Source organism: Dendropsophus ebraccatus, chromosome 6 (assembly GCF_027789765.1).
Source record: "Dendropsophus ebraccatus isolate aDenEbr1 chromosome 6, aDenEbr1.pat, whole genome shotgun sequence".
NCBI lineage: Eukaryota > Metazoa > Chordata > Amphibia > Anura > Hylidae > Dendropsophus > Dendropsophus ebraccatus.
Window position 1 is genome coordinate 148,860,841 of NC_091459.1, and position 27,929 is coordinate 148,888,769.

Here is a 27,929-nt window from a genome sequence, read left to right on the forward strand (position 1 = left end):
ATACTGATATAAGAGCCAACAATAAAAGCTGGTGATGATAACAGAGTGAATATACCAACAACAACTATAGTTATCTTATAGAAGGAGAGGTCACCGCACGCCACCTCCAGGAGAGCCAACACCTCACAGGCAAAATGGTTCAATGTGTTTTCTCTGCAGAATGTAAGAGGTCTTATGATAGTGGGAGCAGTTGATACAATGAAACTTCCTATGTACATGGTGACAGCGATGTATCCACATAGCCTCCGACTCATAATGGTGGTGTAATGTAAGGGGGAGCATATAGCGATATACCGGTCATAGGCCATCACCGCCAGCAGGACGCATTCAGTCCCTCCTAGATATAGAACAATGTCCATCTGTATGATGCAACCAATGAGGGAAATCCTTCTATTGGTTGAAAGCAGATCAACTAGGAATTTTGGAACAGTAGACGATGAGAAGCACAAATCCAGAAAAGAGAGATTACAGAGGAAATAATACATAGGAGTGTGTAACTTAGGGGTGAGGAGAACGGTGACGATCAGGAAGCCGTTCCCCAGGATGGTCAGTATATAAAGGACAAAAAACAGGAAAAAAAGCAAAATACAGGCCTGAAAATCCTGAGAAAACCCAATGAGGACGAAATGTGTTATATGAGTTTGATTTAAATGATCCATGATATAAACAAAGTTCATAATTTTCTCCTATTAAGAGTACTGCACCCTATGTAAGGTCAGGTTATTACAGCTACAGCTCCATACTCCTTACATACTGTCAAAAATAGAATGAAAAAAATCATGTGTTTACGCCTTCTCTGTCCTTTTCATATACAGCTGTATTTCTGCTGTATTTCTGATTGATTGATTGAATGAAAGTAAGCTGGAAGCTAAGGGATGGGAGGAGGAGCAAGGTGGAGTCACGGCCCTCAGCACTTCAGCAGCCTCTTGGCCCATTTTTGTACGCTCTGGAAGCACAGACAGATATATGAAAGGTACCATGTGTCTCCAGCTCACCATATATATGTTAAGGTTTCCACTCTGATATTATCGTATGCCAGCTCAGAACTGGCGTAGGTTTATTTAAATTCAGAACAAGCAGATGCACGACTGATGCAGAGGGTCTAAGGCCAGAATTTTCACTACACAGGGTTTTTCTGCTATTTTTCTACAAGTTACACAATTCATGGCAAAATAGCATAAAAATCATGGCAAATACACAACAAAAACATCACGTGTGAACACAGACTAATTTCAAAAATATATAACTTGTCGAGCTCTACAAGTATAACTATATTAGCTGAGATAGGACTATCCCTTTAAAGCGACTCTGTACCCACAATCTGACCCCCCCAAACCACTTGTACCTTCAGATAGCTGATTTTAATCCAAGATCTGTCCTGGGGTCCGTTCGGCAGGGGATGCAGTTATTGTCATAAAAACAACTTTTAATCCTGCAGCGCTGTGTCTAATGGCCGGGGCTTACATTAGTATATGCATTAGGCTGGCACAAGCTCTCTGTCCTTCCTCCTCACCCTCCTCATCATTAGGAATGCTCCAGGCAGATTGCTTCCTATTCCCCACCTATGTGTATAATGAACATGGGCTGGATTGTTAATACACCTGTGCAAAGCTCTAACAGCAGTAAATGTTCCTGGATCATTCCTAATGATGAGGAGGGTGGGGAGGAGGGAAGGAGAGGGTGTGCCAGCCTAATGCATATACAAATGTAAGCCCCGGCCATTAGACACAGCGCTGTAGGATTAAAAGTTGTTTTTATGACAATAACTGCATCCCCTGCCGAACGGACCCCAGGACAGATCTTGGATTAAAAGCAGCTATCCGAAGGTACAAGTGGTTTGGGGGTCAGATTGTGGGTACAGAGTCGCTTTAATGTTCAATTTACATCCCATACCTTAAATATGTTACACTATGGTTTCCTTTATATCAAACACTTGTCAAATATTTTTATGGATATAAAGTGGAGAAATATTTCCAGTGTACAAGACAAAAGGCGCTTCATCAACTACAGTATGACCTTCAGCTATGAAGACCATAGAAAAGGAGTCAAAATGAACATCACATTAAAAAAAAAATTCTTACTGATCAACAAATGACGATAGAAATTCTTAACTGGCTACAAAAACTTGCAAAAGGATCAACTTGAGAGAAGCAAAACTGGCACCAGATGAGAAGTATCAGCCATGAAACCTATAGAGTAGATAATGCAGGAGCCCAAAGACATTCATACCGTGCTGACTAGTCAGATCATTATTACAGCTCAAGTGACCGCACTGGACTCATTGGTCAGTGTCGTCTTCCCAGATCAATAATAACAGCAGCAAAATCTGGAAGACAGTAGAGCATAGAAACAATATGAGGAATAAAAAAATCTCAGAACTCTCCCCAACTTCTAAACTAAATAAAACCTGGACTGTAAAAAAATATAACAAGAAAAAGTTTGTTCTTACGGAGACCTTTAGGAGGACGGTAGATGACTAAGATAAGCAAGAGGAACCTTCACCACGCGAAGCCTAAACATCAGGGAAGAGGAGGAGGAATAAGGTTATGTCCTCGTTGTATGGATAGAAGACTGGTGCCCATTTCTGGAATTTAAAGTTAACACAAAATTCAGGAGACCAAGGCCCGGATTTATCAATTCATCAATCAAGTCATTTTTCCCACAGCAACCAAAGATTACTAATTCTTAAAGAAGCTAATTTTTCGACACTTGTATGGTTCACACTGAGGCAGATTTCTTAAAACTCTTTAACCCCTTAGCGACCCATGACGTATTTGATATGTCATGGTGCCGCTCGGGGTGTTCAGAGAGGGGTCCCGCCGGGACCCCGCTCTGAACGGCGCTGATCCCGGCTGACACGTGCAGCCGGGCAGTGCCTCTATTAGCCGGCGCGGGTCCCGTTGCCGCGCCGGCTAATTAAGCCTCTAAGTGCAGCTGTCAAACCTGACAGCTGCACTTTGATGCTGTGTTCACACTGCCCTGGTGTCTAGTGGGACGGATCTCCCCCCAGCGATGCGATCGCGGGAGGGAGATCCGTTCTTCTGCCCGTGCCGGGCCTCAGCGTCGGAATGACGCTGATCCCGGCTTGGCAATAGATTGCTATGGCCTGCAGCAGACCATAGTAATCTATGACCGATCTAATGGATCTTTGCTGTGTATATACACACCATTGATCTCTATGAGAGATCAGTGCTGTGTATATACAAGTCCCCCAGGGAATCAGTGCTGTGTATATACAAGTCCCCCAGGGGATCAGTGCTGTGTATATACAAGTCCCCCAGGGGATCAGTGCTGTGTATATACAAGTCCCCCAGGGGGGCTTCTAGTGTATGTAAAAAAAAAAGTGTTTTTATTAATAAAAAATCCCCTCCCCTAATAAAAGTCCAAATCACCCCCCTTTTCCCATTTTATAAATATAAATTAATAAATAAATAAATAAACATATTTAGTATCGCCGCGCGCGTAATCGCCCGAACTATTAACTAATCACATTCCTGATCTCGCACGGTAAACGGCGTCAGCGCAAAAAAATTCCAAAGTGCAAAATTGCGCATTTTTGGTCACATCAAATCCAGAAAAAATGAAATAAAAAACGATCAAAAAGTCGTATATGCGCAATCAAGGTACCGATAGAAACAACATATCATGGCGCAAAAAATGACACCTGACACAGCCCCATAGACCAAAGGATAAAAGCGCTATAAGCCTGGGAATGGAGCGGTTTTAAGGAACGTATATTTGTTAACAATGGTTTGAATTTTTTACAGGCCATCAGATACAATATAAGTTATACATGTTACATATTGTTGTAATCGTAACGACTTGAGGAACATATATAACAAGTCAGTTTTACCATAGGACGAACGGCGTAAATGCAAAACTCCCCGAAATCAAAACAAATTCGTTTTTCTTTTCAATTTGACAGCGCAAATGATTTTTTTCCGGTTTCGCAGCATATTTTATGGAAAAATAATGCGGTCATTGCAAAGTACAATTGGTTTCGCAAAAAATAAGTGCTCATATAAGTCTCTAGGTGAAAAAATGCAAGCGCTATGGACTTTTAAACTTAAAATGGAATAAGCAAAGGCGCAAAAACGAAAATAGGCTTTGACCTTAAGGGGTTAAGGGTCCTTTCAAACGGCCTGACTTTGGCGTCCTGCTTTCAGCTGCTATATCTCCTGCCCCGACTCCTCGGGCTGTTAATTACTCTGGAGGAGCGGAGATGGGAGATACAGTACAGCAGCCATAAAGCGAGTCAGGAGCAGGAAACATGTGACGCTGTCAGAAAGAAGCTAAAGATGCCAGATTAGAGCACCGCTAAAGGTACGTATACACTGCTGACCGGATGGCATCCGGAAACTGTCAGTTTCCCTTGTTCTATTGGCCACACATTTCCTGTCTATACAGGGAGATGTGCGGCCAATCATGATAAATTTTGAGGTGAGCTCTAAAGATGAGGTCAGCCCAGAATCAGGTGTTTTCCCGCTCCTCGGCTGATCACTGCCACTTTTACATGGGCCAATTATTATAGAAAAGCTCTTTGCCAGTAATTGTCCTGTGCCAACGGACTCTTACCTTAAACATGGACTAAACAGTACAGCAGTGTGCCAGACCAGGGACAGTGGACACCAGCGCTTGAGCCGTCCCATCCCTGCACATTTTGAAAAAAAAAAAAAAAAGAGCGTTCCCAGAATTCTTCTTTAAATTCTCAATAACCCCTCAGACATGTTACATGGATGCCAACCACTACCAGCAGTAGCACACAGCCAGCAGCCTCCTGCTACATATGTATGATACTGGTCAAAAAGTGAGGGGTTTTTTTGTTAGTTTTTCTGGCTGGCAGACTATATACCAGCAATCAACAACCGAAAAGAAATACGGGTAGATAAATGCTTTTGCCGGTAAAATAAGACAAGTTGTCTGCACTAAGTTTTCTGCAATAAGATTGATATGTATCCAAATCAAACAAATAACCAGCTCATCTGAGAAAGCTGAGGGCACGGGTGTAGTCCGCAATCATTTTCAGGCTGGAATCACACACAACAGTTTTTTAGAAACCTGCACAGTTTTTGTGCCAAAACCAGATTTTTATTTATTTATTTTTTTGTTATATTTTTCATTCCATTTGATTCCATTTCTGGCTTTGTCACAAAACCTGCTGTGTAAGATTCCATCCTAAAAGCATAGCCAGCACCTCAGCATAAGAACACACAACTTTATGGAAATCACTTATGCTACGTTTCTACGAAGCGATAATTTGCCCAAACGATCATTTAACGATTTTGAAGCAACAATTTGGTTTTTATAACGATCAGCGTTTAGACGAATAAATTGTTAGAAAATTCGTAAGAAAAATCGTTATTGCGATCGTTTTTAAGATCGCTTAAGCCCATCTTTTACATAGGGTGAATCTTTTAAAGACTGTTTACACGAAGCGATTTTTGAATTTTTAGCGAATGACGAACGACTATTTGAGAACATGCTGAAAGATCAAAATGAACGATTTCTTGCTCGTCGCTTGATCGTTTGCTGAGTTTACACGGGAACGATTATCGCTCAAATGTGATCAATATTGCAAAAATTCAAGCGATAATTGTTCCTTGTGAACGCAGCATTAGAGTCCCCAGTAATATCCACAAAAATACATAATAGCTTAAGAAGGAATTGATCTGAAACCCATCGGTTTACAATTTTTTACTTACATTAAGTATCTGTCCATTACTAAAATTAGATTTTTTTTTAACGCTGAAGTGCTGAGGTTATACTTTTGGAGGATTACTATACACCGCTTATGACCTTACTGCTTTTGACATCATTACAGTATGTTGCTCAGCTTTGTCTTTTCCTATTGTAGATGACCTGGTAACACTGGACTTTTATATTCAGGAATTTGAAGACTCTCAGCTTTGTATAGTTTGAATTTATTTGTGCATCTTATTAATATAAAGGGGGAGATTTATCAAACTGGTGAAAAGTAGAATTGTCTTAGTTTCCCCTATCAACCAATCAGATGCCACCTTTCATTCCTCACAGAGTCTTTGAAAAATGAAAGGTGGAATCTGATTGGTTGCTAGCGGCAACTAAGACAATTCTACTTTTCACCTTGTTTGACAAATCTCCGCCTAAGGGCCCTATTCCACCGGACGATTATCGTTCAGATTATCGTTAAATAGTTCGAATCTAAATGATAATCGTTTGGTTGAAATGCAGTTAATGATTAACGACCGAACGAGAAATCGTTGATCAATTTATAAGACCTGGACCTATTTTTATCGTTGCTCGTTCGCAAAACGTTCGCAAATCGTTCGCATTGAATAAGCCATCATTCGGTCATTCGCAGTAGATACTAACGCAATAGCGAATAAATAGCGAAGAATAAACGATCGCAAATACGATCATAAGTAACGATTATCGTTCCATGGAAATGAGTGAACGTTTACAGGTCTTTTGCAATAGTGGTCGTTTGAGATCGTTAATCGTTAGCGATTGTGCGAACTATAATCGTTCGGTGGAATAGGGCCCTAAGTGTTTTAGCAAACATCTAAAAGATTCACAGAGTTACGTCACACTTAGTATTTCCTTTGCAGAAATTTCTGGAACTGAACAGGTCGCGCAGAAGTCTACACGTTCAGATTCTGATGAAATGAATTGACTTTCAGTCACAGAAATATCTGGCACATGTGAATTAACCATAAAGGATGTCTGTGGATTTTATAAATTACAAAGAATAATGGAGTGCTGTGCTCGGCTCTCCGGCAGCTCCATAGGAATGAATAGAGGTGCAGGTCACATGCCGTACGCACGGCTCTATTCAGAACAAAGGAGCGACGGATAGATACGGAGATCGGTGAGGGATATAACGGTCAGACCCCCTATGGATAGGGGACAAGTTAGTTTTTCTTGGAATACCCCTTTAATGAGCAAGGGAAATAAAAGAGAGAGAGCGGGGGCGCTTCCTAGTGCAATAAATGACAGCAAGGGTGTGCAGGGAAGGGATGAGTAGCACTCACCTAGTGGAGTTGGGCTAAATGGTAGGCACAACTCTACGTAGAACATAAATGGGGAGACACCGCAGCTCCTGCCGGGGTACGTCAAGAGAGCCGTACGGTAGAGGATCTGATACGTCGGCCGCAACGGGCAACTGGACCATAGGGATCCCGGCTTGTGTAGGGCGCAGGTGCTCAGTATATCACAGGGTGGCTTGATTTTTCCATAAAAGGGGATTTAATAAAAAACACAACGCGTTTCGGCCCCCCTCTATATGGCGGCCGAAACGCGTTGTGTTTTTTAATAAATCTCCTTTTATGGAAAAATCACGCCACCCTGTGATATACTGAGCACCTGCGCCCTACACAAGCCGGGATCCCTATGGTCCAGTTGCCCGTTGTGGCCGACGTATCAGATCTTTTAATGAGCAAGAACATTCGGATGTTAAAAAGAATTATGATAATAAAAAGATTTTAATGTACAAAGTAATATACTAATAAATCAAAGTATAGAAATTAAGAAAATAAATGTTTTATCCACATATAAGTAACAACCCACGTAATAAGGGTAACTCAGTAGTTACAAGTTATTATTATTATTATTATTATTATTATTATTATTATTTTCCCCTAATTGTGACATTAAAAGTAAATATCCAAACACAAAATCAATAAAACCTAAAACAGCAACAAAATAAAAAGATTATAAAATTTCCCACCTGAAGACCAAACTTGTCTGCGTCTTTGAGGGATTAATAACAATATAACAAGCACTATAATAAAATCAAGTATAACAATGATAGAATATATTGAAGGGTTTTGTATGTAACATAGAACATGAATGAATAAATCCTGGCAATGAGGAGTGCAGAGGAATAAGTAATGGCGTCACCTCATGCTGTGTCCTCTGTGTCTCCCCCTCCCGTATATTCCTCTATGTGTCTTTTATAAGATTTTCTACCTGTTAAGGCAAAAAATTAGAGAGAAGTAATTTCCTGCACGTAAAGGGCCGATGTCTCCAGGTGGACGCGACCAACTCTCCAGACACAATTATTCCTGTAATAATGAGGAAATGTTTAACTCTAGAAGTTTTTGCCTCAGCAATGCCCCATGTTGTGTCCTCACCGTTCAGTTACCGATATGTAATGCAGGGTTTTCATTTCCTCAATCAGATGAGATTTACTTAACACTTCAGAAGTAGTGGGAAATCATGATGGTTATAGTTCTTAAATGGGACATAATAGTTACAGTCACTTTAGTTGACACTATTGCTTAGATATCTGGTTTAGGTTCCTGTTCTCTTCACAGGAGCCCCTCCTCTTCCTCCTCCTCCTCTTCCTCCTCCTCGTCCTCCTCTTCCTCCTCCTCCTCCTCTTCCTCCTCCTCCTCCTCCTCTTCCTCCTCCTCCTCCTCCTCTTCCTCCTCCTCCTCCTCCTCATTTGTTACTTTACACAGGTCCACACCGGTCTCATGCCTTCTACTATCTTCTCTTTAAGAACAGGGCATGTAGGTGATGGAGAGTTTCTAGGTAGACAAAATAATATCTTACCAAGATGTTGTACAATAGGCTACGTCTTTCTAGTGGCACCACTAATGTCTCCTGAGATTGTCTTGTGATCTCCTATTAATACTGTGAAGAAGGTAGATTAAACTCTGAACTCTACTTTCAAGAACCTAACCTTATGAACTCTCCATTCTTCCTTTCTATAGGGGGGGGAGGGGGGGGGGAGAATCAAGGATCATTTAGTGCAATTGTCAATGGTATATGTCTCCAACATGTATGAGACCAAGGAGGTGTGAGTCGTTCCGTTTTGTCCCTTTGTTACAGTGCATAGTTCAACAGTCCAAACCCATGTTGGTCATTAGCAAAAGTCCAACAATCTAGACCTGTGTCGGTCATACATTGGGTAGGTGAAGCATTTGGACCTATGTTGGTCCAGGTAGGTTGCAATATGTATTGCCACAGTTCCACAGTACACAAATATTAGATAAGACCAGTACTATATCACAATAATATCTTATGTCACAGGTCCTGTCAGTACCAGGTATGTATTTGCCAAATGGCTATTGTCACAGTCAGTCCAGCAGTACGTCAGGGCTATTAGGTAAGAGCAATCATATTTAACTCTTCATATAACATCTGCACTCTACATATGTTGGGGAACTCATCAGGGGCATGGAGGTTGGAAAAATAAGAACATGAAAGTGGTATATACTGCTAGTGAATATCAATAGGTAGTATCTATATGAGACAGAATGACAATCAATATGGCAGATGGTGTATATCAAAAGGACACGTGTGGCTGGAGTACTCACTGTCCTGTCTTTCTCTTTGTAGCAGTGGCCAGTTTGGGATGCTATAGAAATATACTGTATAAACTTATGGGTTGTAGTGATTTATAACACCCTATATGCAGCCGAGTGTACCTATTATATAGATACTATATCCTATGGGGGTGAATGCTCATGTGGTGTACCACTGGAGGATGTTGTAAATGATGGTTGTGAGAGCTAATCCAAAGGTGGTATTGTTGTGACGCCAATGCTAGTCCAGCACACAGGTATGGTAGTACCTGCTTTGTGTTGAGGCTGGCTGTAATCCCCAAATGGTCGGTGGGTCCCTTGGGATCTTGTCACTGTAGTCATAAGTGGCAATTGACCCATCCTGACTATCGGTACCGCCACCCACTGGGTGATAATAACCCAAGGTGTGCGGTTAGTGTGCATGGGTGCTAGTGCAGTGATATGAAAATAGAACAGCTTTACTGTACAGTCTCTTAGTAGTACAATACACATTTGCAGCAAATATATAAATCTTTACACAGACTTTGGTGCTAGAACTCGTTTGTGCTGAGGAGATGCTTGAAGGAGAGTAGAGGTAGTTGTAACAGTGCTTGTGAAGTTGAGAGTAGAGTAGAGGAGTTTGTCAAGTTTGCCAATGTAGCAATGTACTCTTCCGGAACTTGAGAGAATACTTGAGAGTGAGACATTTACTTGTACCCATGTATACACTTGAGTGTGACCACCTGCCCTACAGTGTCGAGTTAACAGTCCTTATAGGATGAAACAAGCTCCAGCAGTAGTTTTCTGGGTGATGCTAAGCTTCTGAGCCTTCGTGGTTACCTGCACTGCGAGATGAGAAATGTAGACCTTCTGGTAGCTTTGTCGTATCCAGGCTAGCTCCTCTTGTGTATCAGGATACTGCCCTGCACTTTTTATACTGGTTCACGGCATGGGCTAGGATATTCCTAGACTCTTCTCGCTTGGTAATGTTTAGCACTGCATAGTAGATATAATAGGAATACTGAAAAAGCTGAGTTTCTCTAGTTGCATCTGTACTCATGAATGTCTCAGACTAGACTGCACTGAACTGAACTGACTTGCCCCGGAGGAGGGTCCTGGCAGAACTATTCCCTGGCTTGGCTACATTAGGGATGTATGCTCTGTGTGTCCTCCCACAAGAATCTGGGTAAGAACTGATTCTACACCTCCTGAAACCAAGTAACTTCCTACAGGGGCTAAGTAAGGGACCCTGTGAGTGCTGATTAAGAATGTTTGCAAAAGAAAGAGGTCAGGAGTAAAGAGCATCTCCCATAGGTCAGCAAAAGCACATGGTACACATAAAACAATAACCCATTCCTAACTTTAGCTGTACAACACATAAGAGCATATATATAAAACACTGACATCTAGTGGTGAAACTATAGAATACTACTTTCATCACCACTTAACCTAGAGTAAGAAGCTATTGCGACAGGTGTTAGGCTACGTTCACACAGAGCAAAAGGGGCAGATTACGCGAGGAAATATTTCCGCCTGAAATCAACTGACACTGAATTCCGAGCAGAATGTAAGCAGAATCTAAGCGGAATCCCTGTGTATTCCGTTAAGAAAGTGTTCAGCTCGTAATTAGCTCTTGACAAATTCAGCGTGGAATACTCGAGGAATGCATTCAGCGCTGAAATTCAGCGAGTATTCGGTGAGTAAGGCCCCGTTCCCACTGAGCAAAGCTAGCGGAATTCCGCGACGGAATTGTCTGCCGCGGAATGCCGTTAGCCTCCTGCTCATAATGGGAGTCTATGAGAGGCGCGCGCTCCTGCTCTGTACGCGCTGAAGAATGAACATGTTCATTCTTCAGCGCGTACAGAGCAGCAGCGCGCGCCTCCCATAGACTCCCATTATGAGCGGGAGGCTAACGGCATTCCGCGGCGGACAATTCTGTCGCGGAATTCCGCTAGCTTTGCTCAGTGGGAACGGGGCCTAATAGAGGGAGGTGCCAACAACAATTTTGCAGACTAGACTATATGGTACCTGAATTTTCTAGAACAGATCACCTCAGAGCTGGCAGAGGAGAAGGAGCTAAGCAGAGAGAAGCTGACCAGAAATGGCAAAACATCACTGCTTTGCAATTGAGGCTAGGTTCAGACTATGTAACTGTGCGGCTGTATTTGCGGCTGTAATTGTGCGGCGGTATTTTTGGTGGTTCATGCGTACGCTGGAAAGTATACGATATACGGCTGCACAGTGCACACTATGTATGAATCTACGGCCCTATCGTAAACGGACCCGTAAAAAATGAACAAGACCATTGTTTGCGGCTGGAAATGCGGCCGTGGATTTACAGGCGGTCCGTACGGAGTACTTCAAAAATAGCCGGCAATGATGCCGAATGCCGATGCCTCTAAAAGTCAATATATTAAATTAATAAAACACATTTTCTTCATAATAAAGTCCCTTTCGTTGTTCAATAATTTAATTCTAACGAATCCATCATTTTGCAATTAAATATACTGTTAAAATAAATATATATATATATAAATAAATGTATATTTATATATATATATTTATTTTTTGACAGTATATTTAATTGCACAATGATGGATTCGTTAGAATTAAATTATTGAACAACGAAACTGATTTTATTTAAACGAAAATGTGTTTTATTAATTAAATATTAATTAGTACAGGAAGCTCCATAAGCCATTAATTCATATTCCCGGCAATAGAGCTTTCTGTACTAATCATCACTTTACTTTAATGAAAACATCAAATGTTTCTTCTAATTATGTTATCACAATAGCATTATTAGAAGAAACATTTAGAATTATATGTGCGCTCAGCTGATTGGCTGATCGGCTGAGCGCACATATAATTAGCGGGTCCGCAGCACAGTGACTTCATTGTGCTGCGGACCAGCGAAGAGGACACATCGGGGTGAGTATAGAGCTCTCCCCACCCCCTCCCCAGCACTGCACCCATCCCAGCAAGGAAGGGGGGTCACTTAACCCCTTCCTTGCTGGGATGGGTGCAGTCTGACATCAGTCTGGCCCCCAAGGGGTTAAGGGGGATGCAAGGCATCCTCCCTTAACCCCTTGGGGGCCAGACTGTAAGCAGCGATCTGTAAAGATGCTGCATACTGTAAGGAGCACAACACCGCTCACAATGATGGGTGTTGTGCTCCTGTTTGTGTGTTTTTTGTGTGTTTCTCCCTTTTTGTTTTACAGATATCGGTATCCTGGGGATTACGTCGGATTCCGTGGACTACGTCGATGACCAGCGGTTGTTTGTTGTTTTTTTTTAATAAAATGGTCAATGAGGCGTGTGGGGGTGTTTTTATTTGAATAAAAAAATTTTTTAACTTGTGTCTTGTCTTTATTTCTTTACTTTATAGACTTAGTAGTGGAAGCCGTCTAATAGACGGAATCCATTACTAAGTCGGGGCCTAGTGTTAACCGGTATAAAATGGCTAACACTAACCCCCCATTATTACCCCAGTACCCAATGCCACCAGGGGTACTGGGAAGAGCCGGGTGCCAGTGGTCCCGGAGCGTCAAAATTGGCGCTCCTGGACCGGGCGGCAGCAGGCTGGTAAGATTTAGGCTGGGGAGGGCCTAAACCAATGGCTCTTCCCACCCTGGTGTTACCAGGCTGCTGTCGTTTGATTTTTAACCCGGCTGGTTATAAAAATAGGGGGGACCCTATGCGTTTTTTTTTTAAATAAATAAATAATAATAAAAAAACGCATAGGGTCCCCCCTATTTTTATAACCAGCCGGGTTAAAAACCAAGCGACAGCAGGGCTCTTCCCAGTACCCCTGGTGGCATTGGGTACTGGGGTAATAATGGGGGGTTAGCGTTAGCCATTTTATACCGGCTAACACTAGGCTCCGACTTAGTAATGGATTCCGTCTATTAGACGGATTCCACTACTAAGTCTATAAAGTAAAGAAATAAAGACAAGACACACCCCTCATTGACCATTTTATTAAAAAAAAACAACAAACAACCGCTGGTCATCGACGTAGTCCACGGAATCCGACGTAATTCTAAATGTTTCTTCTAATAATGCTATTGTGATAACATAATTAGAAGAAACATTTGATGTTTTAATTAAAGTAAAGTGATGATTAGTACAGGAAGCTCTTTTGCCGGCAATATGAATTAACGGCTTATGGAGCTTCCTGTACTAATTAATATTTAATTAATAAAACACATTTTCGTTTAAATACAATCAGTTTCGTTGTTCAATAATTTAATTCTAACGAATCCATCATTGTGCAATTAAATATACTGTCAAAAAATAAATATATAGATAAATATACATTTATTTATATATATATTTATTTTAACAGTATATTTAATTGCAAAATGATGGATTCGTTAGAATTAAATTATTGACCAACGAAAGGGACTTTATTACAACGAAAATGTGTTTTATTAATTCAATATAATAACCATGAGAGGCATCGGCTATAGTGCAGAGGATCGCAAACCCCGGTAATAGCAATTCATGTAAACTGTTTCCCTGCTTTCCCAGATGCATCCAGAGGTGTTTCCATCACTTTCTTAAGATTTTATTTGTTATTTTTAGTTGAACCAGATTTCCAAGTAAATGACCGTATGTTTTCAGCCGCATGTCTATTTTTTCCCACGGCCGTAGTTTCATCCGCACATTTACAGCCGCATAAAAAATACAGCCGCACACATACATAGTGTGAACATAGCCTGATGGAGATGCACTAATTTCAGGGGTATGTATGTATGTATTTTTGGGAAACTTTTGCTCTGGTCATATGCTGTGTGCATGCTGACATTGTCATTTCTTTCTTGTGGGCCCCTGGTATCACCTCCTTTGGGTTGTCTTGGGATTCCCCCACCCTTTTTTCCCCCATTTCCGCGCTGATTCAGCGCGTAATTTCCGCTTGTATTTTGCACTGAATATGCGCGCATTCCACGCTGAAACAGAAAATCAGAGCCCCATTGATTTGTATAGGCTTCTGCTAGCGGAAGAATGAACATGTTCATTCTTCTGGCAGAACGTTCAGCGTGGAAATTCCACCGTGTGAACTGCAGAGCAGAATTTCCATTCAACACAATGGAAATGAGCTCTGCACCTATTTTAAAGGGGTAGTGCGGCGGTAAAGAATTATTGACAGAATAACACACATTACAAAGTTATACAACTTTGTAATGTATGTTATGTCTGTGAATGGCCACCTTCCCCGTGTCCCACCACCCCCACCCGTGTACCCGGAAGTGTGGTGCGCTATACATACCTGTCACGTGCCAACTCGTCTCCGATCTTCAGTCTGCGATGTCATCTTTGGGCGGCCGGGCCGAATCCCTCTGAGCGTCCTGAGTATCGGCCGTCCTCTTCAGCATCATCGGCTGCTCAGCCGCGATTGGCTGAGCCAAACTGTGCTCAGCCAATCGCGGCTGAGCATCTGATGACGCTGAAGAGGGCGGCCGGCTCTCAGGACGCTCGGAGGGATTCGGCCCGGCCGCCCAAAGACGACATCGCAGACTGAAGATCGGAGACCGTGGTCGGCACATGACAGGTATTTATAGCGCACCACACTTCCGGGTACACGGGTGGGGGTGGTGGGACACGGGGAAGGGGGCCATTCACAGACATAACATACATTACAAAGTTGTATAACTTTGTAATGTGTGTTATTCTGTCAATAATTCTTTACTGCCGCATTACCCCTTTAACGGCTGAAATTTCAGCGCTGATTCAGCGCAGAAATTCAGCTGCTTTTGCTCTGTGTGAGCGAGCCCTAAGAGAGAAACAGGAAACACCCGTGGTGGGACAACACACTCATTGTGAGTACAGGGAGGTTCCTGGTGTGCCCACCTAGAAAGAATCATTCAGCCTCTTATCAATAACTGGTGTTAATTGTTCTAGCTGAAATAATGCTTACAGTTTGTCCTATTGAGGTGGAAAAATCTTGTAGTCCCAGTTCACTGCAGTGGCTGTTCTGTCTGGGAATGCCACACAGCCACAGTGCTTCTGACATCATCTCATTTCAGAGGGAGTGCACCAAGCTACTAACACTCTCAGTGCACGCCTAGTGGGAGTGGCTGATCTCTTTTGTGTAAACAAGGGAGCATGGTAGTGGGCTTAATGTTCTCTAAGTAGATGGAGCTGCTATAGACACTGGGACCTCACATGGAGCAGCTGCTGGAGACTGGGGGACCTCACATGGAAAGGCTGTTGGAGACTGGGGGACCTTACATGGAGCGGCTGCTGGAGACTGGGGGACCTTACATGGAGCAGCTGCTGGAGAATGGGGGACCTCACATGGAGCTGCTGCTGGAGACTGGGGGACCTCACATGGAGCAGCTGCTGGAGACTGGGGGACCTCACATGGAGAGGCTGTTGGAGACTGGGGGACCTTACATGGAGCGGCTGCTGGAGACTGGGGGACCTCACATGGAGCGGCTGCTGGAGACTGGAGGACCTCACATGGAGCGGTTGCTGGAGACTGGGGGACCTCACATGGAGCTGCTGCTGGAGACTGGGGGACCTCACATGGAGCTGCTGCTGGAGACTTGGGGGACCTCACATGGAGCGGCTGCTGGAGACTGGAGGACCTCACATGGAGCGGCTGCTGGAGACTGGAGGACCTCACATGGAGCTGCTGCTGGAGACTGAGGGACCTCACATGGAGCAGCTGCTGGAGACCGGGGGACCTCACATGGAGCCACTGCTGGAGACTGGGGAACCTCACATGGAGCGGCTGCTGGAGACTGAAGGACCTCACATGGAGCGGCTGCTGGAGACTGGAGGACCTCACATGGAGCGGCTGCTGGAGACTGGGGGACCTCACATGGAGCAGCTGTTGGAGACTGAGGGACCTCACATGGAGCAGCTGCTGGAGACTGGGGGACCTCACATGGAGCAGCTGCTGGAGACTGGGGGACCTCACATGGAGCAGCTGCTGGAGACTGGAGGACCTCACATTGAGCGGCTGCTGGAGACTGGGGGACCTCACATGGAGCGGCTGCTGCTGGAGACTGGGGGACCTCACATGGAGCCACTGCTGGAGACTGGGGGACCTCACATGGAGCGGCTGCTGGAGACTGGGGGACCTCACATGGAGCCACTGCTGGAGACTGGGGGACCTCACATGGAGCAGAGTATTTATAACCAAGACCAGTCTGAAGGAGATAAACGTGGCTGTAAAACATTGTAAATAATAGAAACATATAATTCCAAAGCCTGATGACAAGGGATTATGTGCATTTTTAAAGCCTTCACGTTTTATCTACAATAAGTTCATTAGTTTTACCAATATGAGGTTCTTATGAAGAAGACGACATAAATCAGTAGAGAGGCGGCCATACCAGAAGGCATGATGTGAGGGAAATCCTGTCATAAACAAGCTTTGGGGGGAACAGAGCTTCATGTATCCCTCTCTACTATACAAACAGGGGAAAGAAATTTTCCTATCCACCCCAGGGAGTGTGACAGGAAGTGGGAGGAGCGGGAGCTGTGAGGTAAAATGCGCAGAGTAGATGTCAGTTCTGTCAGGAGGATTACATACCTCCCAACCGTCCCGGATTACGTGGGACAGTCCCGTTTTCGGGGTGCTGTCCCGGAACGGCCCCCCGTGTCCCGCATTATATGTGGCTCCACCACAAAAACAATAAACCAGTAACTCACCTGTCCGCTGGTCCCAGCAGCTCCTCTCCCGGCAGAGCGCGCACTCCCGTTATCCTCCGGGGCGGGCAGCGGGGTACAGAGACACTGACTGTACCGGAAGTGACCTGCATCCTCTGTCATGAATCACTTCCGGTACAGTCAGTGTCTCTGTACCCCACTGCCCGCCCCGGAGAATGACGGGAGTGCGCGCTCTGCCGGGAGAGGAGCTGCTGGGACCGGAGGACAGGGGAGTTACTGGTTTATTGTTTTTTCCGCTGGGGCCACACAAGTGGGGGGTATTGGCTACTCTGTGGGGCGCTATATGGGGGATTGGCTACTATATGGGGGGATTGGATAATATGTGGGGCACTATATGGGGGCATTGGCTACTATGTGGGGCACTATATGGGGGATTGGCTACTATGTGGGGCACTATATGGGGGATTGGCTACTATGTGGGGCACTGTATGGGGGCATTGGCTACTATGTGGGGCACTATATGGGGGATTGGCTACTATGTGGGGCACTATATGGGAGATTGGCTACTATGTGGGGCACTATATGGGGGATTGGCTACTATGTGGGGCACTATATGGGGGATTGGCTACTATGTGGGGCACTATATGGGGGATTGGCTACTATAGGGGGCACTATATGGGGGCATTGGCTGCTATGTGGGGCACTATATGGGGGGATTGGATTCTATGTGGGGCACTATATGGGTGATTGGATAATATGTGGGGCACTATATGGGGGCATTGGCTACTATGTGGGGCACTATATGAGGGGATTGGATACTATGTGGGGCACTATATGGGGGCATTGGCTACTATGTGGGGCACTATATGAGGGGATTGGCTACTATGTGGGGTACTATATGGAGGGATTGGCTACTATGTGGGACACTATATGGGGGGATTGGCTACTATGTGGGGTACTATATGGGGGGATTGGCTACTATATGGTGCACTATATGGGGGATTGGCTACTATGTGGGGCACTATATGAGGGGATTGGCTACTATGTGGGGCACTATATGGGGGGATTGGCTACTATGTGGGGCACTATATGGGGGCATTGGATTTTATGTGGGGCACTATATGGGGGCATTGGCTACTATGTGGGGCACTATATGGGGGCATTGGCTACTATGTGGGGCACTATATGGGGGCATTGGATACTATGTGGGGCACTATATGGGGGCATTGGATACTATGTGGGGCACTATAATGGGGGATTGGATACTATATAGGGCACTATTCAGTCAGCAGCATGTGGTGACTGTAGGGGAGTGGCTATGGAGGGTGGCTATGGAGGGTTGCTATGGGGGCGTGTCTATGGAGGGTTGCTATGGGGGCGTGGCTATGGCGCACATGTCCCTCTTTGCTCTTTGCAAAAGTTGGGAGGTATGGGATTATGAGAGGGAAGAGTCCACTATGGGAGTGTGACCTCCATCTATCCTGAGGTAGATACAGACAGAGATCAGCAGCCATATGAAGGAGAGACACAGAGGGTCGATCTGTGGGGTATATGGCTGTAATACTGAGGTGATGTGAGGGGTCTATCTGTGAGGTATACGGCTGTAATACTGAGGTAAGTGATGTGAGGGGTCTATCTGTGGGGTATATGGCTGTAATACTGAGGTAAGTGATGTGAGGGGTCTACCTGTGGGGTATATGGCTGTAATACTGAGGTAAGTGATGTGAGGGGTATACCTGTGAGATATATGGCTGTAATACTGAGGTGATGTGAGGGGTCTATCTGTGGGGTATATGGCTGTAATACTGAGGTGATGTGAGGGGTCTATCTGTGGGGTATATGGCTGTAATACTGAGGTAAGGGATGTGAGGTGGTCTGTCTATGGGGTGTATGGCTGTAATACTGAGGTGATGTGAGGGTCTTTTTAGTATTTTATTCATGATGTAATAGTAAGCCAATACGTATATAATACAGCTGGTATTACATCATTTAGTCTGTCAGACAATTTCCGGAATCCTCTTCCTTAGTTGAGTCATGTGATCTCATGTAACCCCCTTGGATATTATGTGTGTTTTTTTTCGCTCGTACTTGGTGTCACCATCTCTGAACTCTTTATATGCAAGGAGTGTTCCATACATGCTCTCCCTGGGTGTGGTAGGTACAGTAGTTGTAGAAACATCCATCACCGTAACAAGGAAATTATTAGGCTCCTGTCCTGTCCGTTATAATTAGAGATAGGCAAAGCAAATCAAAAGTCGCTGCGAATTGGACTGTCAATTCACTTCGTTCTGCAAAGTGAATTTCTGCCCATTCTTAAAGGAAATTCACCCAAAAAAACTAAATGGTGGACACACATGCTGTCTGGAGCATCACTGGTTGGGAAAAAGGGATTAACCATAATCCCTAGTGCCTATGCAATGAGCTGCAGGCCCTTCTGTGATATAAGCACCTCCCCCTCTATATAAGATGGTTCATTCCCGGAGGTGGCCAGTTGGCTCTGTGTGGAGGAGAGAGCAGAATCACAGCAGACAGAGCAGGGAGAGACTAACAGAGCGATATAGGGATAGAGAGGAGAGGATATAAGGGCTGATTGTGGGGGATTGTTTGTTGTAGCTGCCAATCAAGTGTCCAGTTTACCAAGTAACTGGGGGCCTATAGGAATTCACTGGGACCAATGAAGACATAGGGGGAGATGTATCAACGGGAAAATCCGTATTTTTTGTCGGAAATGGGTCCGATGCTAATAAATTTATTCGCAAATGGACGTTTTGCGAATAAATTACTTGCATCGGGACCATTTCCGACCGGTACGCCAGGGGGGCGGGGAGGGGGTGTGGATAGAGCGCGGACTCAAGGTCCGCTTCATTCATCAATCTTTTGGCATAGAAATAAGCAGGAAACCTACTCCAGCTCTGAGCTAACGTAGGTTTCCTGCCGTGCGCACTGACGCGCACAGGATTTATGTAGAGGCGGTCCGCCTCTACATAAATCTCCTTATGGTCGGAGCTGCGGGGACATTTTTAAGTCCGCCGCAAAAAACGCCGGACTTAATAAATCTCCCCCATAGTCCATGTTATTTAGGCACTGGAAACTTCTATTGAGTTATTACTATTTATTGATATCAGTGAATTAAGGGTGCGCCTTACATAATCAGTGTTCGCACTCCACACCAAAAATTTGTTTTAATTACTGAACTGAGTGTGCACTTTACCTATTGAGCGCTTGCACCCCACTCCTATTGTTTCATTACTGAACGGAGTGTGCACTTTACTCACACTTCACTCCTACTGTGTTAAAGAAGTTTAGTTTCATTAGTGATCTGAGTGTGCGCCTTGCATAATCGGTGGTTGCCCTCCACTTTTACTGTGTTATAAAAATCGATGTTACGCTGCTGTTCCACTGATGTCCACTGCTTTCCTGGGAGAAATTTGATGTTACGTCGCTTTTCCACCGATGTCCACTGCTGTCCATGGTGGAAATTGGATGATTGGCTGATCAACATTTTTTTAAACATTTTTCACATTGTGATTTCCAATTTTTGACACTTTTTTTTTACAAGAACATACATAAAAAATTCTTCCTTCTGTAATAGTCCCAGTACTGTAGCTATTAAAGTTTGGCTGTTTTATTGAAATTCGTTAAGATTCAAATTTGCTAAACTCATGAAATGAGTTTCTGGCTGCTTCACTCGTCTCTAGTTATAATGGATCTGATGACATCACAGTTGCCCTGTATACTTATAGTCACTTAGTTTATTTAAAAGATATAAAGAAATAAGGATTATACTGTCTCCCCTGTAGCAAGATAAGGGAATGACTCTGGCTGTCCATATGATGTTGTGCTGATGCATCATGGGATTGAGAGCAGATTTGAAAGGAGGTTAAACAGTTTCAATACAGTTTTAATACAATTCACATGACCCAGATAAAGTAAAGAAATGGACGGATGCGGCAGAAATGTAATGAAATAGGTGACATGGAATAGTGATGGTTTATGTGAATTATATGGCTAAAATAAAAATTGCTGAAGTGCTTCTTCAACTTTTTAACACTGCCTGCTGTGAGAAGGTTCAGGTGGAGGCTCTATGGTTAAGTTGATGATATATATATATAAAACCGTTCAAAAGTTTGGCGTCACCCAAACAAGTTAGTGTTTTCCACTTATTCTCCACCGTACGTTGTGAAATGAATAGAAAATAGAGACAAGACATTGACAAGGTTAGAAATACTGATTTGTATGTGAAATAACATTGTTCTTCCATCACACTTTGCTTCCGTCCCAGAATCCTCCTCTTGCAGCAATTCCAGCATTGCCCACCTTTGGCATTCTAGCTATTAATCTGTTGGGGTAAGCTGGAGAAATTGCCCCCCACGCATCTAGAAGCAGCTCCCACAAATTGGATTGGTTGGATGGGCACTTCTGGCGTACCATACGGTCCAGCTGCTCCCACAACAGCTCAATGGGGTGGTGATCTGGTGACTGCGTTGGCCACTCCATTCCCTATGATAGAATACCAGCTGCCGCTTCTGCTGGAAATAGTTCTTGCACAATTTGGAGGTGTTTAGGGTCATTGTCCTGTTGTAGGATGAAATTGGCTCCAATCCAGTGCTGTCCACTGGGTATGGCATGCAGGGCCGTATTTACCACTAGGCACCCGTGGTCCGATGCCTAGGGCAGCACCTTGCAGGGGGACAGCACCAGGGAGCAGGGGGACAGAAAAAACTAAATTTTTTTGTTTTTATTTTTTTAGTTTCCCTCCTCCCGTTCAGACTTGCAAGTAAATCTGGTGTCTTTTCCAGGGGGGTGAGGGGTATGGTTGTATTGGTCAGGTCTGGTATCGCCAATAGGTGCTTGAAGATGGGGCGTCTACAGGTTTAGTGCCTAGGGCAGAAGCAGCTGTTAATACAGCCCTGATGGCATGGCGCTGCAAAATTGAGTGATAGCCTTCCTTATTCAGAATTCCTTTTACCCTGTACAAATCTCCCACCTTACCAGCACCAACCCCAGACATCACATTACCTCCACCATGCTTACCAGATAGCGTCAGGCATTCTTCCAGCATCTTTTCATTTGTTCTGCGTCTCACAAACGTTCTTCTTTGTGATCCAAACACCTCAAACTTGGATTCATCTGTCCACAACACTTTTTTCCAGTCGTCCTCTGTCCAATAGTATATACAAAAGCTAGTGGGCACCACTATAGAAAAAACAGAGTGCTAAACCAATGCATATAAATAGCAGAAAACCTCCAGAAACAAAAGCATATGCACAATAAGGTAGCACATCAAAACAATTATTTTATTATAACATGAATATACAAAAATATTCCAACGTACAATTAAGCAAGAGTATAGCAGCAAGGGAGACCAACCCCAAAAACTACACTACATTAAAAACACTTAAAATGTCATCAGTGGTCTTGCTGGTGTGCCGGCCAGGACCAATCAACCACACTGGCCCCTAGACTGTAATTATACTATAGAGTACTAACAAGGCTGCCTAAGCAGAATACCTGTAGAGTGCAACATCATCTTGGTGATACATATATAAAAAATAATATAATGGAATAATTCACCAAATACAGTCCGACAAGGTGCAAAGTAATGGGCCAGCGGGGGACAGAGTTACCCAATGCGTTCCGCCCAGCGGCTTCCTCAGGGATGTGTATAGTCAGATGAGGAGCATACTATATATACATTTATCACATGTGGGTAAGATTACAGTCCTAATTACCATGTGCACATGTGCAGGAGAATCCAGCGCTCGGTGATAGCGGGCGCCATTTTGGAATGGCTGCCCATGCGTAGTAGGGATCATAAGGGATCAAAATGAGAGGGCTCCAACAAAATGGCGACCGTAACCTGAAATAAGGCAATCTGTGCCATTTTGGAAATCGCGCATGCGCCAGGACTAATAAAGGCCCCAAGATACAAGGCTCCAACAAAATGGCGACCGTAACCAAAAGTAAGGTAATCGGCGCCATTTTGGAAAGTGCGCACATGAGGATGTGAATCCCAAGAGTGTATGGGAAAGTCGCGCATGCGCCAAGGCTGAAGGTCTCCAGGATGCATTGTTGGAGTGAGCCAATCAAGCTTGCGCGTGTCGCATCACTATCATGCATGTATATCTAATAGCAGGAGTAGACGGCTAGAGGAAACATACAAATATTTCATGGAAAGGTGGATAAAAGTAGAGAATAATATATCACAGGGTTAAACAGTGGCAATCACTGCTCATATTCATTTAAATTATGGTAATCACAGCTCATACATGGCCTATATATCAGTCATCACCAATATATATATGTTGTCTATAATAATGTAATGTGGCCAATCATGTATCGGCAATAATTTCACTGCAGGTCAATGATAAATTATGATCAATAATATATTAGAAAAAAGGGGGGATCTGCAGTTGCTAGAGGTGGGAAATGCTAAAAATATAGCAACATCCACCAAAATAAAAATCAAGTACCCAGCACGATATAATACGGAGCACTATTACAAAATACACTATTATAGAACAGCCAATGGTATATATATCAAGAGAACCGCAGTATAATAACTGCGGATCTCAATAGGGTGGGAAATGCTAAAAAATATAGCAACATCCACCAATTGATATACTGAAATATACAGCACGATACGGTACGGCGTATGGTTAGAGAGCTACATAAGATAAGCTTATGATTACAGGAGACAAGTATCATGTCGGCACGTAGTAGATATTTAACGGGATACCCCCTTTATAACAGTAATCGATCAAATCCAAAGAAAAGATAACGTAATGTCACCGGGATACGATCCCAACCTCAAACATGATGAATGACTCAGGCCAATAAGTCTACAAAGACATTTACCAGAGAAGGATTAAGCAATCGATATTGAGATATATAGTAAAATGCAAAATACAAGTTTGGCGAAACACGATCAAGTGATAGAAAAGGTAAGTCGCCCAAACAAAAAAGTGCCAAGCTAGTTGCACTAATGTCCAATTCCAAATGTCAATGACGAAGGCATATGGAAAATAATAATGGATATAAATGATGAATGAAGCTAGATTGGAAGTACTGGCACCTATAACATATAGGGAAGATGTCATAACTATCGCATAAGAAGGATAACAGGAACCACATGCATGGCACATATTAGATATTGGAGGAAATAAATGTCGCAATAGGAGAATACCCAATATATAACGTCCTATAGTAAAGTGAGTGGTCTAAATATAATTAAAGTGAGATATTTAGTAAAGTATACTTTATAGTATAGTAAACTATCCAAATCTGCCTGGGGTATGAGTATGCACCCCGAAGTGGAAGCTCCGATAATGCATATGTCTAAAGACAACCATTCCCCCAAGCAGATTGTGTGTGGTAAGGAAAAGAAAAAGAGGGGGCAAAAGGGAAAAGGTGCTCGTATCTGAACCACGTAAAAAATCCCTTACCCACTAGTACATGATGACAAAAACTGAGTAAAACCTATTAAACTCCAAGTAAAACCCAAGTAAAAACTGAGTAAATCCTGTATATAGTCATAAAGTGTCTACCTATAAAGCATGATTAGCAGCTGATAGGTACATCAAGTATATATACTTAATATCGCTTGGCATGGATACTCCTGCACATGTATACTAAAGGATTCTTTTCTAAAGCTGGAATAACCCACCAATAGGTTGTATATATAAAATCATACAAAAATCACCAAAAAACAACAATAGAGACTGTTGTTATTATTATTGTATTGTATTGTGATTTCTCCCTTGTTACCAATCAAAAATATCTAAGCTGTTATATATGGTATATCTCACAATGGTCAATAAACATGGCCAAACAATTGCACGCAGTGTATCCCAGTTTGGTCAGTTGGTGGTCCACATCCAAACACGAAAGTGTCCTTTAAAGCATGAATTGAACAGTGATTCATAATGCATCTCCAAAGGTAGTTGTCTAGCAGGTCAATACGTCCTCCATGTATCTTTGACTCTCCCAGAAAAAGGTCAGTGCATCTTCAGTGCCTCTTTGATTCTCCCCAAGAAGATGTCCGTTTATGGGTGACATGATGACATGATGATAGTGGTAAAACGATGTATTCCCAATTTACCTTTACAAGAAAATATATAAAATATATAAGATGTATATAAAAAACGAAAGATATGTGCTCACAACAAGTGATAGTGTATAATGTTCCAATATATGAGTCTCTAGCCTATTAAACTCCAAGGTGACCCAAGGTGAGAAGGTCCCAAGGGACAAGACCCAAATGTGACCCCACTATGTGACCCCACCCTTTATTTTCTATTTACTACCATAATGAAAATTGCAATCACTACCAATAGTCCACAAAAAACCCCATGAAAACCCCCCACCCCACACCCTCAGTGACTATATGACACACCTGGACCCAGTCCCTAAATACCATGTACCCACCTCCCTACTTTTAGTGACACAGAAAACATGTGACCCCCATATATGTGTCTCCCCCTATTGTGTATGACCAGCTGTGCAAAATGATACCAAGAAGTGCCCAAAATGGAGGACAACCAAGAAAGTAAACACTATACAATATTAATTTATAAATACAGTTATAAAGGTGACAAATAGTACCTGTCAAATGGGATGAAAATAACTCATTTCTTGTAGAATCCCGAGAACAGCAACTCTTCATTTAAAGGGAACCTGTCACCCCCCGTGCCGGGGTGACAGGCTCCCGACCCCCCGTTAGAGACCCCTATACTTACCTCATCCCGCCGGGTCCCGCTTCTGGATTCGGTCGGGTCCCGGAGATCTCAGCTGCTGCAGCCCGGCGCACGCGCTGAGAGATGAGTCCAACGCTCATAGAGAATGACGGAGCGCTGGACTCTCCTGTCATTCTCTATGAGTGTTGGACTCATCTCTCAGCGCGCGCGCCGGGCTGCAGCGGCTGAGATCTCCGGGACCCGACCGAATCCAGAAGCGGGACCCGGCGGGATGAGGTAAGTATAGGGGTCTCTAACGGGGGTCGGGAGCCTGTCACCCCGGTACGGGGGTTGACAGGTTCCCTTTAATCCCTTTGGTGTCAGGGTGTCCAATTCATAAATGTATCGTGACTCCATCCTAAGTAAAGGAGGAACAATATCACCCCCCCCCCCCGAACATTATAGGGAATTCTTCCTAAAACTGCAACTCTTAAATCTCTTGTGTTGCAATTGTGTTTGGTGAGAAAATGTTCCGCCACTGAAGTGAGAGTCTTACCATTCATCTTGTCTCGTCTGGCCAACGAGATCGTGGATAGATGTTTTTGTAGCCGTTTCTTTAGAGGTTGCATAGTCTGTCCTACGTAGGCCATTGGACAAGAACACAGAAGCAAGTATACCACATTGTAAGATTTGCAATTAGCATATTCACGTAGTTCTCTTCTCTGTCCATCTGATGGATTTACAAAGTCATTCCTGGAGATCATAAAGGGGCATACATTACACTCCCCACAAGGGTATGTACCCACAATTCTCTGAGACCTTCTGCCCTTGTTCTTATCAAAATGGCTCCTCACCAATTGGTTTCCCAAATTCGGTGCCCTACGTGCCGTAATGGTAGGTCTATCCGAGATGAATTGTGCAATCCTACTGTCACTTATTAAGATGCTCCAATTTTTTGAAAGCAGTTGTCTTACCTCGTTCCAACTATCGTTGTATGTGGTGACCAGTCTGACAATAGGTGGATCCACTTTAGTTTTAGTTTGTAACAACTCCGTCCTGTCACTTCTCAAGGCCCGCTGGTATGCCCTGGAGATCACCCTTCTTGGATATACTCGAGTTTTTAGTCTCTTGGTAAGGTCTAAGGCAGCCACCTTGAAGTCCGAGGGGTCAGTACAAATCTGTCGCAATCTGAGGAACTGGCCTGTAGGTACCGCAGTACGTGTGGAAAGAGGGTGAAAGCTTGAATAGTGGAGGAGACTATTTGTAGCCGTGGCCTTTCGATGCAAGCTGGTATTGATTGTCGAGCCTTCCTTTTTGAGACAAAGATCTAAAAATTCGCCAGTTGTCCGTGATTTGTTAGAGGTGAGGAAGATGTTTAGGTTATTCCTGTTTAATTCCTCCAAAAATTTGTCACAGTCCTCCTCAGAACCCTGCCAGAAAAAGACAACGTCATCAATATAGCGATACCATCTGACGACGTTGGAAAAATACCGGGATGGGTACATGTGTGCCGCCTCCCACCAACCTAAAAAGAGGTTAGCGTAGGCAGGCGCACAACGTGCACCCATCGTGGTACCAGACACTTGGCGATAAAATGTGCCATTGAAAATGAAATAGTTATGTTGTAAAACAAATTTTAGCAAATCAATTAGAAATGAATTGAATATACCATTCTCAGTTGGTCCCGTGTCCAAGAACGTAGTGACGGCCTGGATTCCATCCTCATGGGCTATGTTCGAGTATAGTGACTCTACATCACAAGTCACTATCCAGGCATCTTCTGGTATCCGTAGGTCCTGAAGTTCATTAATCAAATGGGAGGAGTCTCGCAAATACGATGGTAGTCCCAAAACATGTGGTTGCAAATGAATGTCCAGTAAAATACAGGCTTTCTCCGTCAGGCTCCCAATTCCGGCTACGATTGGACGTCCTGGTGGCCTGTTGGCATCTTTGTGCACCTTCGGAAGAAGATAGAAGGTAGCCACAGTAGGTTTCTCAACATACATAAACTCAGATTCCTTCTTAGTAATTATACCATATGTCCTAGCATTACCCAGAATGGTGCCAAATTTCTTCTTAAAATTCTCCGTAGGGCCGGAGGGTAGGGGATGGTAAAATCTCCTATTGCTTAGTTGTCTTTGAGCTTCCTCCAAATACATTTCAATAGGCCACACAACCACATTCCCCCCTTTATCTGCCTCCTTTATGACAAATTCTGGGTTCTAATTCAATGACTTGATGGCTATTCTCTCTTGGGCAGTAATGTTTGTATATCTACTATTATGAGACTGCAACTTCTTAATCTCTGACGCCATTATGTTGAAAAAAGTTTGTAGATGTGGAAACATATGAAAAGACACAG